At 51.7% G+C, this 13,881-nt stretch overlaps 1 protein-coding gene across 4 annotated transcripts in view; it reads left to right on the forward strand.

Moving 5' to 3' along the window:
• LOC147676780 (butyrophilin subfamily 2 member A1-like) overlaps positions 1–13,881 on the forward strand; it is a 1,092,512-nt gene that overhangs the window by 880,062 nt on the left and 198,569 nt on the right. The gene's annotated exons all lie outside the window — the stretch shown is intronic.

Genomic DNA, 13,881 nt, shown 5'->3' on the forward strand with positions numbered 1-13,881 from the left:
AGGATGGCACATACAGGAATTAACACATGAGCTGGTCCTAGCAGTTGACTTTGCAACACAATATGATAAACCTCTGTCTGTCTTGACCTTAGATGCCGCCAAAGCATTTGATAGGGTAAGCTGGCTCTTTTTTTTTTTTTGTAATTTGGTTATTGTGCTTTTCATAAATTGAACAAATCTCAAGAACAATAAAGTGGTCCACGAGACCAGGCATAGGCACATACAACCAGAATATAAATCAGTCAGACAATGCGATATGACATCTGCACGGCAACCCCTCCGGGACATATAGGTTCATCAATACACAGCAGTTATGTAACCAGTTATGATTATGTGTGATCCTCCAACGCCCTGATGTCACCCATTTCTCTGCAAGAGCAGTGACCCAGCCCTAAGGGCCGTCTCTGTGTCCTCAGTGTACGGTCTACCCCAGAAGGTATGTAATAGGGGCCCTAATCCCCAACCTCAGACTCATTGTGTATCAGTCCCTGTGTATTCTACCCTTACAGGTGTGACTGCGTCTACCTCATCAGTTATATCCCTTGCTTGTCTCGGACTCAGGTATAAGGCCCAAACGTTTTTAGGCCTGTTGCGGGGGGGTATCAATTCACTATACAATTATGTCTGCGTGCTGCAGTATATCATTTCCCTATCCCATTGCACTAGGGTGGGAGTGGGGCCCCGCATCCAGAGAGAGCTACACATCTCCTGGCTAAGAGGAAGGGCATATCCACCAGTCGTCTGAGATTCTTATGGATAGGTTTAGAATATCCTAGTAGAGCTAGGAGCGGATCTGGGGCCAACCCGAGGTCTGAGACCCGATTCTTCTCGGCATACACTTGGTTTCAAAAGTGAGCAATCCCCGGGCAGCTCCACGATACATGTAGGAAATCTGCAACTAGCACTCTGCACCGTTCGCAGTGTGGGTTCTCACGTAATCCATATCGATGAAGTCTTTCAGGGGTATAGTAAACCCTATTAAGAAATTTAAAGTGGATCAGCCTAAGGCACACAACGTTTGGTGCTCGAGCAGCAATACAGCCACTTTTCGTCTGTCATTTTGAAGTTCAGATCCCTCTGCCATTCCAGACGCGGCTTAGAGTAATCAGCTTGACTTTCAGAAAGCGCCATGCAATATAGCCTGGACACTAGCTTGGCGGGGGACTTAGCCTGTATTATATAGTTTAATGCCTCAACCTCTGGTGGTTCCTTCAGATCCTCCCCCAGAAGGTCCCTAAGTGCATGCCGCACCCTGTGAAACTGAAATCGCAACATCAACGAAAAGGGCTACCCTGTTGTCGCCACCCGATCCCGGGTCCTGGCAGTACCACCCTCAAAGAGGTCCCCCATAGTATGTATTCCCAGCGCCGCTATCACCCCCTTGTCCCTGCAAGGGGTAAGCCAGGAACACCAGTGAATAGGTACTGACGGCGCGTATAATAAGCTGCAAGCCTGTATGTCCAGCATGTGATGCCACGCGTGAGTGACAGAATTCAAGGAATCTATTATTCCTGTGCTGCGATCACGGGGAGAAAACAGAAGAGCAGGTAAGGGAGTCGGGTCAGCAACTATAGTTTCAATACGGATATGCGGGATCTCGGCTGGACCATGTATCCATCGATATACGTGGGCGCACTTCGCTGCCCTATAATAGAGTTCCATGTCAGGGGCGCCCAGTCCTCCCTCTGCGTACGGGCGAGTCAGTACTATCCAGGCCACCCTGGGCTGTTTGCCCGCCCACACTAGCCGAATCAACAGTGAGGTCAGTTGCTTAAAGAAAGCTTTAGACAGTACCATGGGAATAATAATAAGTTAAAAGAGGAACCGTGGCAGTACTATCATTTTCATCAGGGAGACTCTCCCCAGCAAGGACAATGGTAGGGCAATCCACTTTTCAATGTTGTCTTCTAATTTGGAGATCGCAACACCAGAGTTCTCTCTCAACACTACTTCAGAGTCCGTATGTAACTGGATCCCCAGGTAGCGCACCGCATCTTTGGTCCATTGTAATGGGTACTCCGGGTCAACACGTGGTGTGGCCGGTGTGAGAGGGAACATAATTGATTTATTCTAATTGACATTAATACCTGATAGGGAGCTGAATAATACCACCTCACGCAAAACTGGAGAGAGGTGAACCCCCGGGTCCCTGACATACAGGAGTGTGTCGTCAGCATATGTGGATACGATGAGACAATAGTTCGGGAATCGCACTCCCCTGTGTCCATGGTATTCTCGCAAGGCACAGGCTAACGGTTACGCCGCCAGGACATACAGCATCGGAGACAGGGGGCAACCTCTGGAGGCACACAGAGCAGCGTAATACTCCCGGAATCTCTCAGCTACCTGAGCCTCGGAGAGGGGGGGGGGGATCTGTCGGTGCTGCCCTCATGTCTGGAACCACTGTTCTGTTCCGGCGTTGGTGAACCAACTGCGCCAGTACTGATCCCGGTCATTCCCCCTCCCAGAAGTTCTGGCCGTGGCATATTTACCAAGATGTTTAATTTCGGCATCCGCCTCCTCATAGAATTCACGTAACTTCTGGTTCAGCCCATGGGCTAGCCGTTCATTCCAGTCTGTCAACCTCCGGGCCTCCAGCTCCGCTATCCTTGTCTCCAGCCTCTTTAATCGACCACGTATCGATTTTAGCACCCCTACATGTTTAGAGATTGTGATCCCTCTAATATATACCTTAAAGGCTTCCCATACCGTCTGATATGAATTGACAGAGCCCACGTTCGTGTCAAAGAACAACTCTGTAGATGTGGCTAGTTCCTCCTTAAATGCATCATCTAGCAATGAGTAGGGGGGGAAGCGCCACATAAACTGGGGAACTCGCTGCTTAGGCAAGTCTATAGTCAGTAAAAGCGGCGAGTGGTCAGAGTATGTGCGGGGTAATATCACACACGCACAAACTTGCTGTACCAAACGAGTAGAGGCCAGCCAGTAGTCGATCCTAGTGTGGATATCCTGCAGAGCGGAATAATGTGTATAGCCGCCCTGTGTAGGGTGTCTCTGTCTCCACACATCGCATAGGTCTAGTCTCATCATAGACGACTCCAATACTCTGGCCGAGGCCGAAGGGCGTCTTTCTGGACCATCCGACCTATCAATCTCGGGGCACCTGGTCAATTTGAAATCTCCCCTCCAAAGCAGAAATCCCTGGGCATACAACTGGGCTGTGTCCGCCAATGACGTGTAGAAGACAGGGTGATCAAAGTTAGGGCCATAAATATTCACTATGCATATCTCCAGACCTTTACCACAACATTTGGAAATAGTGTAGCGCCCCTCCCCATCCGTTTCCAGAGGTGTCAGTGTCAGTGAGGCCCTCGGGTTCACCCACGTCAGCACTCCCCTAGCATGTGAGGTAAATCCTGCCACGTGGACGTTACCCAAGAGACCCCTAGTGCGTAAGATTGGGCTGTCTGGGTGTAGATGCGTCTCTTGTAGGAGAGCAACGTCCACTTGGTGCCTGGTGAGGTAGTGGAGGACCTTCCGGGTCTTTCGGTGGTCGTTAAGACCCCGTGCATTCCATGTTAACAGAACCAACGAGTCTGGGGACCGCTCGGGAGGGGCCGTCAGAGGGTCAACTGTAATCGTCTGCGTCATGGTGTGGTGTCACAAATGTAGGTGTCTGGTGTGCGCCATGCCCAGTTAGTGCTCCGATGCCTAAGTAAACTTCAAGAACCATCAAATAAACAATCCCTCCTCAGTGACACGGAGTCACTTCCCCCCCACCCCCCCATGCCCCCCATGTCTGCCCAACACGAACTTCCCATACAAACCCTCCCACGCCTGCCCAACCCCAACTTGGCCACGGAAACCACCCCTCCCGGGCAGCAACCCCTCCCCCCCCCCTCACAACCCACAAACACTACTACCATTTCACCAGTCTGATGCACTCGAGGGAGGAGGAAGCTTGCAGTTATTAAAGTCTCTGCTCTGATGCATATAGGGAGCCACCTCCCTGCCCCACCATTCAGGTTAAGTAAGTGTGCCCCGCCGCGTTACTGTAGTGTCGAGGCTCTATGCTTGCCCAAACAAATCCCAGCAGCCAACTTTGTAGAATCCCTCGCCCCACTCCCAGTACCATCCCCTCAGCACACATACCCCAAGAGCTATCATTGTGTTCCGCAACAATCTGATGCAGGGGACTTCGTATACAAACATATAAACAGCAATTTATCCATAGGGTTAGCTGTGGTATTCCACTCCTTCATCCCCTCATATCAGCCCCATCCACAGCCATGCTCTTAGCATGTCTCACCTCAATACAGAGTTGCCACAAATATACCAACCTTACGAACTGAAGACTTCCATTTCCAGTCCCTCACTCTCCCCTCCCCCCCCCCCACGAAGCCCCACCCGTGTCTGCACCAATCAAGTCTGTAAAAATGGTGAAGATAGGCCCTGGGGGGGTGGGAGGGACTCAACACCCAGGCGCGACTCAAGCGCACTCAGACCAATAACTATCAAACCCAGTACTTAGCCGTTAGTGGTCTGGCATCAGGCCTAGTCCTGTTCGTCTAAGTTGCCTCCCGTCGCCTCATCCAGGAGCTCCCTTTCAGGAGAGGACCGTTGTTCCCTCCGCCATTCCTTAAGGGCCTTCTGTGTTGCTCTAAGGTCAGTTAAGATGTCGGTTGACGCGCATCTTCGCAGGATACAACATCGTGTAGTCAGCCCCCATATCGCGGAGTTGCCGTTTCATTGGGATGAACTGTTGTCTCGCCTCCTGAACCCTGCCTGTGAAGTCCGGGAATAAAGAAATCGTCGACCCCTCATATTGTAGCGGCTGTTTCTCTCTGGCCTGCTGGGGGCCAGACTGGTATAGTCTGAAAGAGGTAGAGTGCTTTGGGTTAGATGGACATTTTAATCACTGTAACCCACTCCAAAAGTGACAGCGGGTGATGGTTCCAGTGTTGCAGCCCTTTGTTAAGCTGAGTATTTCATTTGGAATAGTTAAGCGTAACCATTTGCGCCACAAATGGGGCCAACTCTATCCCCAGGTATGGGATGGATGACCAGACCTGTATACCAGCATAGGTGTCTCTTCCCGGCGCCTTTGGTGTCTCGGGCTGCTTGAGCAACAAGATCATCGACTTCCCGATGTTGACTCGGAAGCCTGACACGCGGCTGAATGATTCTAGTTCTTGTAAGAAGGCCGGAACCGATCTTTCAGGAGATTCAAGGGAGGCGATTATGTCATCTGCATGGAGGCTGATCATGTGCCGTTCCCCGCCAAAAGGGATGCTGAGGATGTCAGGGTTGTCTCTTATTTTCTGCACCAATGGTTCAATGTACAGTGCAAATCGGAGAGGCAACAGTGGACACACCTGCCTCGTCCCCCTTTGGATCTCGAAGGGGCTAGATGTAACTCTGTTGACTCTAATGGACGCCGTGGGCGCACTGTAGCAACTCGACACCCAGGCCCTGAACCTGCCAGCCACGCCAAAGTGAATCCGGGTTTTATCCAGGAAGTCCCAGTCCACCCGGTCAAATGCCTTTTCGGCATCCACTGACAGCAAAAGAGCAGCCATATTTGTACGATGGGCCTTATCTATAAATGTAATATGCGTTTGGTGTTATCTCCTCTCTGACTGCAGTGAATGAAGCCGGACTGATCAGGTTCAATGATGCCCGGCATGAGGGGGCCCAGCTGTGCTGCTAGTATCCTGGTGAACAATTTCAAGTCCACATTAAGAAGGGACACCGGGCGATAGGAGCCGCAGAGTGATCTGTCCTTCCCTGGTTTCAGCAGCACTCCAATGGACACCTCCAGCATTTCCGGGGGATCGTCCTGGACCCGGTAAAGGAATTAAAGAGCTGCGTTAAGAGTGGGGTCAAGAACTGGCAGTAGGTTTTATAGAATCCGGCCGAGAATCTGTCTGGCCCCGGTGATTTCATAAGCTTGAGGCGCAAGATCGCCCCTCTCACTTCTTCCACCCTTATCGGTGGCTCAAGCATGTCCGTGAGCTCTGGGTTTAGGGCCTCTGTGTTCACGCCCTGTAGGTAGGCGCTGATGTGGGAGGCTGGTGGGGTGTCCCCGCAATAAAGGTCGGCATAAAATGCCCGAAAGACCTCCGCGAGCTCTTCATCGCTATCCACCATTTGCCCTGAGCTCACCGTGAGGGACTGAACCTTTGTTTGCTGGGTGCGGGCTCGCAGTTAGCTCGCCAACAGTCAGACGTTTTATCTCCCCTATAAGGATGGAATGTTTAAGCCGAAGTGCTGCATATTCAGCTCTATCTAAATCGAGTCATGCCAGTTGGGCCCGTGCCGCCTTGAGCTGGCGTCAAACACGTCCTGCCTAGTACGTCCCTGCGGCTGCTCTATGGCTTGTGGGAGCCTGTCGATGCCCCTCTTCACTGGGCGGGTGTTTCCCGTCTGAACCGGCTCTGCCACGTTCTCGGTGCTTTCCGCCTGTGGATGCTGCTTTATGCCAAGTCCCTGCCCCCAGGGGCCCGCCCTTATAGTTCTGTGACTTGCTGTATAAAAACTGCAGCTCTACCGCCTGTTCAGCGCCAGAGCGCTAGTCAGTACTTCTAGCCGATGCTCCCGACAAGTATGCCGTCGTGCCTCCACTCCTCTCTGTGACCCCCCAGTTGCTCTCAGCCCAGCTCGGCTGCAGTATGGTAGGCCTCCCTTGGCCTCCACCCCATCTCAGCCACTTGCTTCCCGCCATCGCCTAGGCCCCCGTCCAGTGTAAGTTAGAGTGCTTACTCCTGCGCCTGGATATGGCCTGTAGTGCTCGGCCTGCTCACCTCTGGGGGTCTGTTTTTGATCCTACTCCTGTGCCGCTTCACCTCTGTATTTTCTTAGTGGGCTATCTCACCTTCTGTCCTCGCTCTGCCCCAGCCATGTTATTCCCACTTGTGGCTACCTCCCTGGACTGTACTTCAGTTTCCTCTGCAGCTGCTCTGCGATCGAGTTAATGTGGCAGAAATCTGCTGCTGCTCACACCCCCTCCCAGTGCCAATCAATGATTTTGGCTGATGCTTTCCTCCGATGGGCTACCGCACCTCCACTCCTCCCTGCAGCGCCTCCGTGGTTCGCTTTCTCTGGTGACGGCGGCCTACTGTGCCTTGCTGTAGCTGCCGCTCCTCCGCAGCTGCCCTTGCCACACCGTCGCTGGATCTCTAACCAGGCCCCCTGTTTGGCCCCTTGCGTCGCCCAACAGTCTCCAGGGGACTTCGACCGCGGCTCTACTGGCTATGCCATCTCTACTGCCATTCAGTAGCTTCTCTGTGATGGACGGGTGTAGCTGCCATTTTCTGCCCGCTGCTTCACGTCTCAAGAAGTCGTGCCTATCCCGTTTTCTGCCCCTCGCTCCGGTGAGTGCCAGCCAGTGCGTCTGGCCGATGATCCACCTGGCCAGGCAACACCCCTATGGCCCTCTCAGCTTTGCCGCCGCCGTGCATGTGTGGGTCACTCCCGGCTCGCTAGGCCTCGCACCAGCGGGGCTTCGCTAGGCCCACACGCTGCCCCTGAGGCCAGTCTCCGTGAGGAGAGGTGCACCGCATTGAGGGTGACTTGGGCACCAGCCGACTGCCTGGTCGCTGGCCCAGCTCTGAGGCCTGTCACGCTGCTTCACTGCCCGGGTCCAACTCTGCCACACTGTACCGGGACCCCGGGCGTTCTTCTAGGCCGCGTTCCACCTTTCCTCCCTAGGCGTCCGCTCTTCTCAACTCGCTGCTGGGCACTGCCTGGGTCTCCCCGCCGCGCTCCTCACCTCGGGTCACCCGCTCAATAGGTTCTCGGTCACCTCCGTGGGGTTAGCGGCATCATCCCGTCTCCTGAGTGAAGCACTTCTAGTGGACTCTTTCCGACCAGTCTGGACCATCTTTCATTTTCTTCCCTCCGTGCCGCGACCTCCCGGGAGGCGATTCTCTCGTCGATCAAGCCTCCAGCCCCTCTTACACCGTAGGAGTAGCGCTGTCAGGCTGGAGGTATGTCCCTCACTCACGCTCAGGCCCTCAGCCGCGCACCGCACTGGAATGGGCGAAATTAGGCACTCAGGAGCGGGGAGACGATGTAAAGCATGTCTTACCCGCTCGCCATCGTGGCCACGCCCCCTGTATTTGCTTTAAACAGGTCTGGCGATATACTGTCCGGACCTGGGGCCTTATTGCTAGATAGGGCAAGAATACCTTGTGTGACTTTGTGTAACATGAAGACCACTCTGTTACCAAATTTCACAGCTGTAACAGGGGATTTATCGCCCGCCATCCCCTGATTATAAATGCCCTCAAAATTATCCACCCACTGTTGCTCTGAGATGTAGCGGCATAAGAGCGGGCCAGGGCCCTCAACAAAGTAAGACCTATTTACAACACTCCAGAATAGCAAACTGTCCACCGTTTGCAGGCTTGACAAAGCTCCTTTCAGGCTGATTCCTGATCAAATGCCTGTCCCTCTGGAACTGCTTCATGTCTGCCTTCAGGTGACGCAGGGTTCTCGAGCAGTCCCTATCAAAACATTTAGGGTTTTGTGACACCCGGGTGCTGATGGCTGTGACAGTTATAAGTTTACTGTCCCCCAGAGCTATGCCTTTAAAAGCTTCCAGTCCCTCACCCCTACATGTGTCACTATCCAGACAAATGTTAAATTCATGTAGGCAGGATACAAAGAGAGAAGTTTGAAGGGTCCACCTGAGATCATTTCAGCCCTTTACCATGGTCGACAGTGGATAGGCTTATAAGTGCCCCCCTTAACTGTGGTTTTGGGCCCATGATGATGTCCAAGGTTAAAGATAATGGGTTGTAGTCACTGAAAGGACTGAAAATGATATTAAATTGAGAAGTGAGCAGGTATAATGGTGCCGAAACAAATATAAAAACTATGAGCAATCCACGTCTTCTCCTTTTGTAAGATGGGCAAATTACGGGGTTCGGGGAGTTCACCAATTTCTCCATGCTTATAACCAGGCTATGTAAATCTATGAGCTCGTTTAATTTCCAACCATCCTGTGAGGGAGCAAAATGTAACCCATCATTCAACCAACAACTGCCAGTAAAGGCACCACCAACTAGTGTAGGATTGCATACATGAAAATAAAAAACACCAGCATGGACAATTTGGGCTTGGCCATCAGCCATGACTGATATGGAGCTCAAGGCACGATCTAGGTGGTAATCTCCCGAGAGCTCAGAGATCCCACCCTTGCTATTATAAAAATGAAAACTATTGGTAAGTATCCAGTCATTGATGGTTGTACTCCCTGCATTGTGCGAACATGCCAAATGAGATCCAAAGTATAACCACTCAACTCAATTCTAACAAACATGATTAAGTCCCCTTCCCCGTACCTGCCGTTGAAAGAACCGCAGGTTCAAAATACGTCATGTATCCGTTAAGAAAAAAGCTGTTAGCAATTGCCCAAGTTTCTTGGAGACAAATCTTGTGGAAGGATTCAACATAATGCACCCACCTGGGGTCACTAAACTTTGAGGAAAAACCTGCAATATTCCAAGACATCAACATAAGACCCTTTGGCTGCTGTGAGTGAACTCCCGGGGAGGCTCTGTGGGCCCTGCAAGACTGGAAAGAATAACATAAGTTCAGTCAATTGCAGCACTCCATACCACTCAAGGGAAGAAATTGATTGGGTGTGGGCACTGGCGGTGTGGTCTAGAAGCAAGGTGGACCTTAGCTGGATAGGACCCCCTTCCAGCCAAATGATAGTATGATAGATGAGCTAAAAAAAATCTGGTCTATAGAAAAAACCCAAAGGCAGGGCAACTATCCCTGGTAGGCCTGATGTCAATTGGGGGGCAGCAGCAAGTAGATAGCCAGCTAACCAAGAATAATTATAATGAACCACCACACAGTCTCCCGCCCATGGTTTCCTGTCCCTACCTAACTCTGCGTGCTGTGATAGTAGAATCTGCAAGCTCCATCCTCCTAAGAGAAAGATGTGAGCTAAGCCAGTGCATGACCTTGTTCTTGAGTTCCTGGTAAGATTCTCCATTGGGGCTAGAACAGGGGGAGACATTCCTCAGGACTATTACATAAAGAGTTGCTTCTGGGGCAAATCTGACAGACCTCTGGGGTTGATAGGAGATGCTGAAGGCCAATACCCCCTAGTTCATCCAATGGACAGAGGGCATCAATACTACAAGAGCTATGAAATACCCCCATGGTTCCTGGCTTTAGTACAACTTGGGGCGGGCCTGAACCTGCGCCACCAAGATCTTGGATTAACGTAGGGTCCCTCCTAGGACCAACTGGATCAACTGACCCCGCGGCTCCTCTGCTGTGCCCTGCACCTGAGCAACCTGCTATCCAGCCCTCCCCTTGGCCATCAGGAAAAATAACTCTGAAACTCTGTCTTCAGTGTGGGAAATTCTCAACAGAATTGTGTCCAATTTATTATTTAACAATGTTTTGAGATCCCCAATTGAAACATTTCTAAGGGAAGAGCCCACTTCCTCTCCTGATGAGTTGAAAATAAGTCGGTCCATCGGCAAGGACTGTGCAGAGGCTGGGCGGTTTTCCACTTCGGACTGATAACTGGTGTAGTTGGAATTATGAGTCTGTCCATTCCAGGGATAGCCACCCTAGATCTTGATCAGGAACCCTCATTGGTCCCCTTTCATGGGAATGCCCCTCCACACTGATGCAAGCGAGTGAACCATGAGAGGGGCGCAATAAATGTCCCTGTCCAGCGAGAGCTTCCTTTCAACAAGTTCTATTTCTTTAGGTACAGCACCCACAGCCCGATGGAGAAAACCTTGGATGGTCGATACACAGGGGTGGCAGAATAAGACGGGGGTTTAATGAGAGTCCCTTTCTTTTTACCCATGGTGTGGCACCCTTCAGCACCATTTATTCCTCTTCTCAGCCTAGATACCAATAGAGTGATAGCAAGCAGGGATGCCAATGAGCAGCCTTGCGAAGCAGTCAAACGGAACAATCACAGAATACTGGATATCAGAGAAAAAGTACTGTAGGAAGGTGGACACCTGACTATGGTTACCCCACATTTTTTGCCTTGTGTTTAGCTGGTTTTCGACTTAGTTGGCCTGGTTCCCTGCTAATCAGGGCCCCAGGCTATCTGCTCTCTCTTAAAATGGACTCCATGTACTATAGGTACATAACCAAATTGGTACTAGACACCTTATCAGCCCCTGTACAGTGCACTATAGGTGCCCAGGGCAAAGGTGCATCCAAGGCCTACCAGGGGCTGCAGCATAGCTTTTGCCACCCCTGGTAGGTTCTTAAATTGACACAACAGGCTGATCACTCAGCTGGGGCAAGGTGGTGTAATCACCCCTTGCTTAGATATAGGTTACCTATATCTGGACACATATAAACCTATAAGTCACTCCTATGGCAGGCCTTATCAATCCTGGAGGCAGAGTGTGTGGTTTTATGTGAGATGGTGCTCTAGCATGAGCTGAGCCTGTCTGCAGCTGTCGGGAACAACTCCCTTAGCTGTTCCGGGATAATGTCATACCATATACTCTTAAGTGCATTATAATCCATCGCGGTTATGTGCTAACTTTGGTTTGGCTTTATCAAAACATGTCGTGTAAGGTGTCATACGATTTGGAATACTATCCCCTCGACAGTCCTGTCGACGGGGATAGCATCCCACCCTTCTAGAGGGAGAAGACAGGTTACTTTACTAAAACGCTGTTAATCCTAACCAGAGCCTCAGCATCACAAAATGGATGCTGCTGCCACCGACACGAGTCTGACCTCCTGCTGCTGGCCGAAACTTGGCAGAGGAGGCCTGGACAAAGGGTTTCCTGTCGCAGGGAGTGCTACACCTCCCCAGACAGGAGATAGTGTATTGGGGCAGGAAGGGCTGAAAGAAACTAGACAGTGCCTGGGGCGCACAAGGCTTCCCCTTGCATAATCCGGTCAAACCAGTTCTGGGGCACACCAGCCCCAGTCCCAGCGCGACCCTGGACAAAGGGAAAGGGGTCTAACCACCCCCTTCCTGGGTCCCACCCATAGGAGGGACCTAGCAGGTAATCCAGCCCCCTAGATTGGTATAAGAATGGGAGCAGTGCCAAAGCACTCAGATTATCCCGACTGAAACTTATGAAACGAAACTCTGGACCCTTCGACATCCTACTCAACGTAGAAGACTGAAGAATCTCCCTTGTGGTCAAGGAGTGACCACCCTGTGCAAACAGGCACCATTCAGCACCTCGACGTTTGCTTTGTTGCAGTTCCCGCCAGAACTCGAGCGACAGAGATCGACAAGACCAGCGTGCCTGCCTTCTAACAGCCCGATCCACAGTCCCTGCAGAGCTGAGACCCGTGGAGGCGGCCTGAAGCGTGGGGCCGGCCATCTTGGAAAGACCACGAGGCGCTGACCGTGCAGCTTCCGAGGCTCCCTCGAAGCTGTGCATTGGGGTTTGAGAAGCCCCAGCCCTGAGCCACTCTTGCACCGAAGCTCACCCCTCTACACTCACCGAGTGCTGCGTGGGGCCCTTCTGCATCTTTTGGCTCACCGCGTTGCTCCGGTCGCTTGCCCGTTGGCTAGCGGCCCCAGTACCAACGACCCTTTGAATCTGACTTGTGAGTCTGGTTGCTCCCGACTTGCCCTCGCTCCCCTGAAAAGGAGCACCCGCTCTGACCTTGCTGGCCCGAGTATTAAGCGATCTTCGAATCCTGCGTGGGTTGCGCTTGCCAAGGTTTGTTTGCTCCAATCCGGAAGCCGACACCGCCGACAGCGAGAGCCTTCGTGGGGCAGCTCCTGATCCACTCCTGGACATCCTCAGTGCCCCCGAGTCCACGTGGCAGCGGAGACAAGCTTCACGACGTCGACCTGATTGCGCCCGACATTGCCTGGTTCCTTCCTGGTTCCACCCTGGTCACTGCTGAGTGACCCAGACTCTGTCCCCTCTGCCTTCAGGTCATCTACATCTTCGATCCACCCTTGGATCACACCGGACACTTCTCTTCTCGACGCCTGTAGCATCTTCATCTTCAGGCACCATCGACCTGCGTGACGAAACCCGACACTACTTTGCACCTGTGCACCAGCTTCCTGTGGGTGAGGTAACTCAGCAACGCCGGTGCTCCTGCACTGGTACACACCTCTAGTGTATATGTCTAAAGTTTCGTCCTTCTAGGTCAGTCGGAAGGTTCCTTTAACAGTAACTTTGTAACTTTTACGCACCATTGACTTTACATTGGTGCATGTGTGTGCTTTAAGCGCTGCACCCGAATCCCGCGGGCTTTTCCCGACTCAAGCATTGCTAGTCCTGACTGCTCCCAGCGATGCCCCAGGCCCTAGGCCTGACCACTGTTCGATTAGTGATACTTATACCACTATTTTAGTATATGGTTTGAGTGGCCCCTGGGCCTCATCCATAATATTGCAACTTTTGTATGTTTAACTGTGCTTTTGTTTAAACGCTTGTGCTTCTAGACTCATAAAGAGTATAGAGGATTATTCTAGTAATAAATACATATATTTTTATAATATATAACTTGTGTGGTGTCCTTTCATTTGATATTCCAGGATTGTGATTGGTAAAACAGCTCGCTTAACACGACCTCTTGAGTTAAGCCTTTAAGGCTGCTTAGTCCATGCTACCCTTAGGATAGCTTGTTTATAAGGTTGACTTACAATCAGACACCATAAGGGATTGTTTGGACTGATACAAGGTGCTCCCAGAATTGGAGACATCATATATCAGGCCAACTTCTCACAAGTACCTTGACCTTAAACTGGTCCTTGATGATATATTACAGCAGGACAGGTACCCTCCAGCCTATTTAGTAAAGATCAAGCCTAAAGGGCCCGCCACGCTTCTTCCTGTCACTGACGGGGCAGATGGGCCCGGTCTTTGCCTGGGCACGACCCATGAGCGTCCCACGTGCTGCCGGAGCCCTTCAGGGCTTAAGTAGAGCGCCTCT

Source organism: Lissotriton vulgaris, chromosome 12 (genome assembly GCF_964263255.1).
Source record: "Lissotriton vulgaris chromosome 12, aLisVul1.2, whole genome shotgun sequence".
In the NCBI taxonomy this organism is placed as follows: domain Eukaryota; kingdom Metazoa; phylum Chordata; class Amphibia; order Caudata; family Salamandridae; genus Lissotriton; species Lissotriton vulgaris.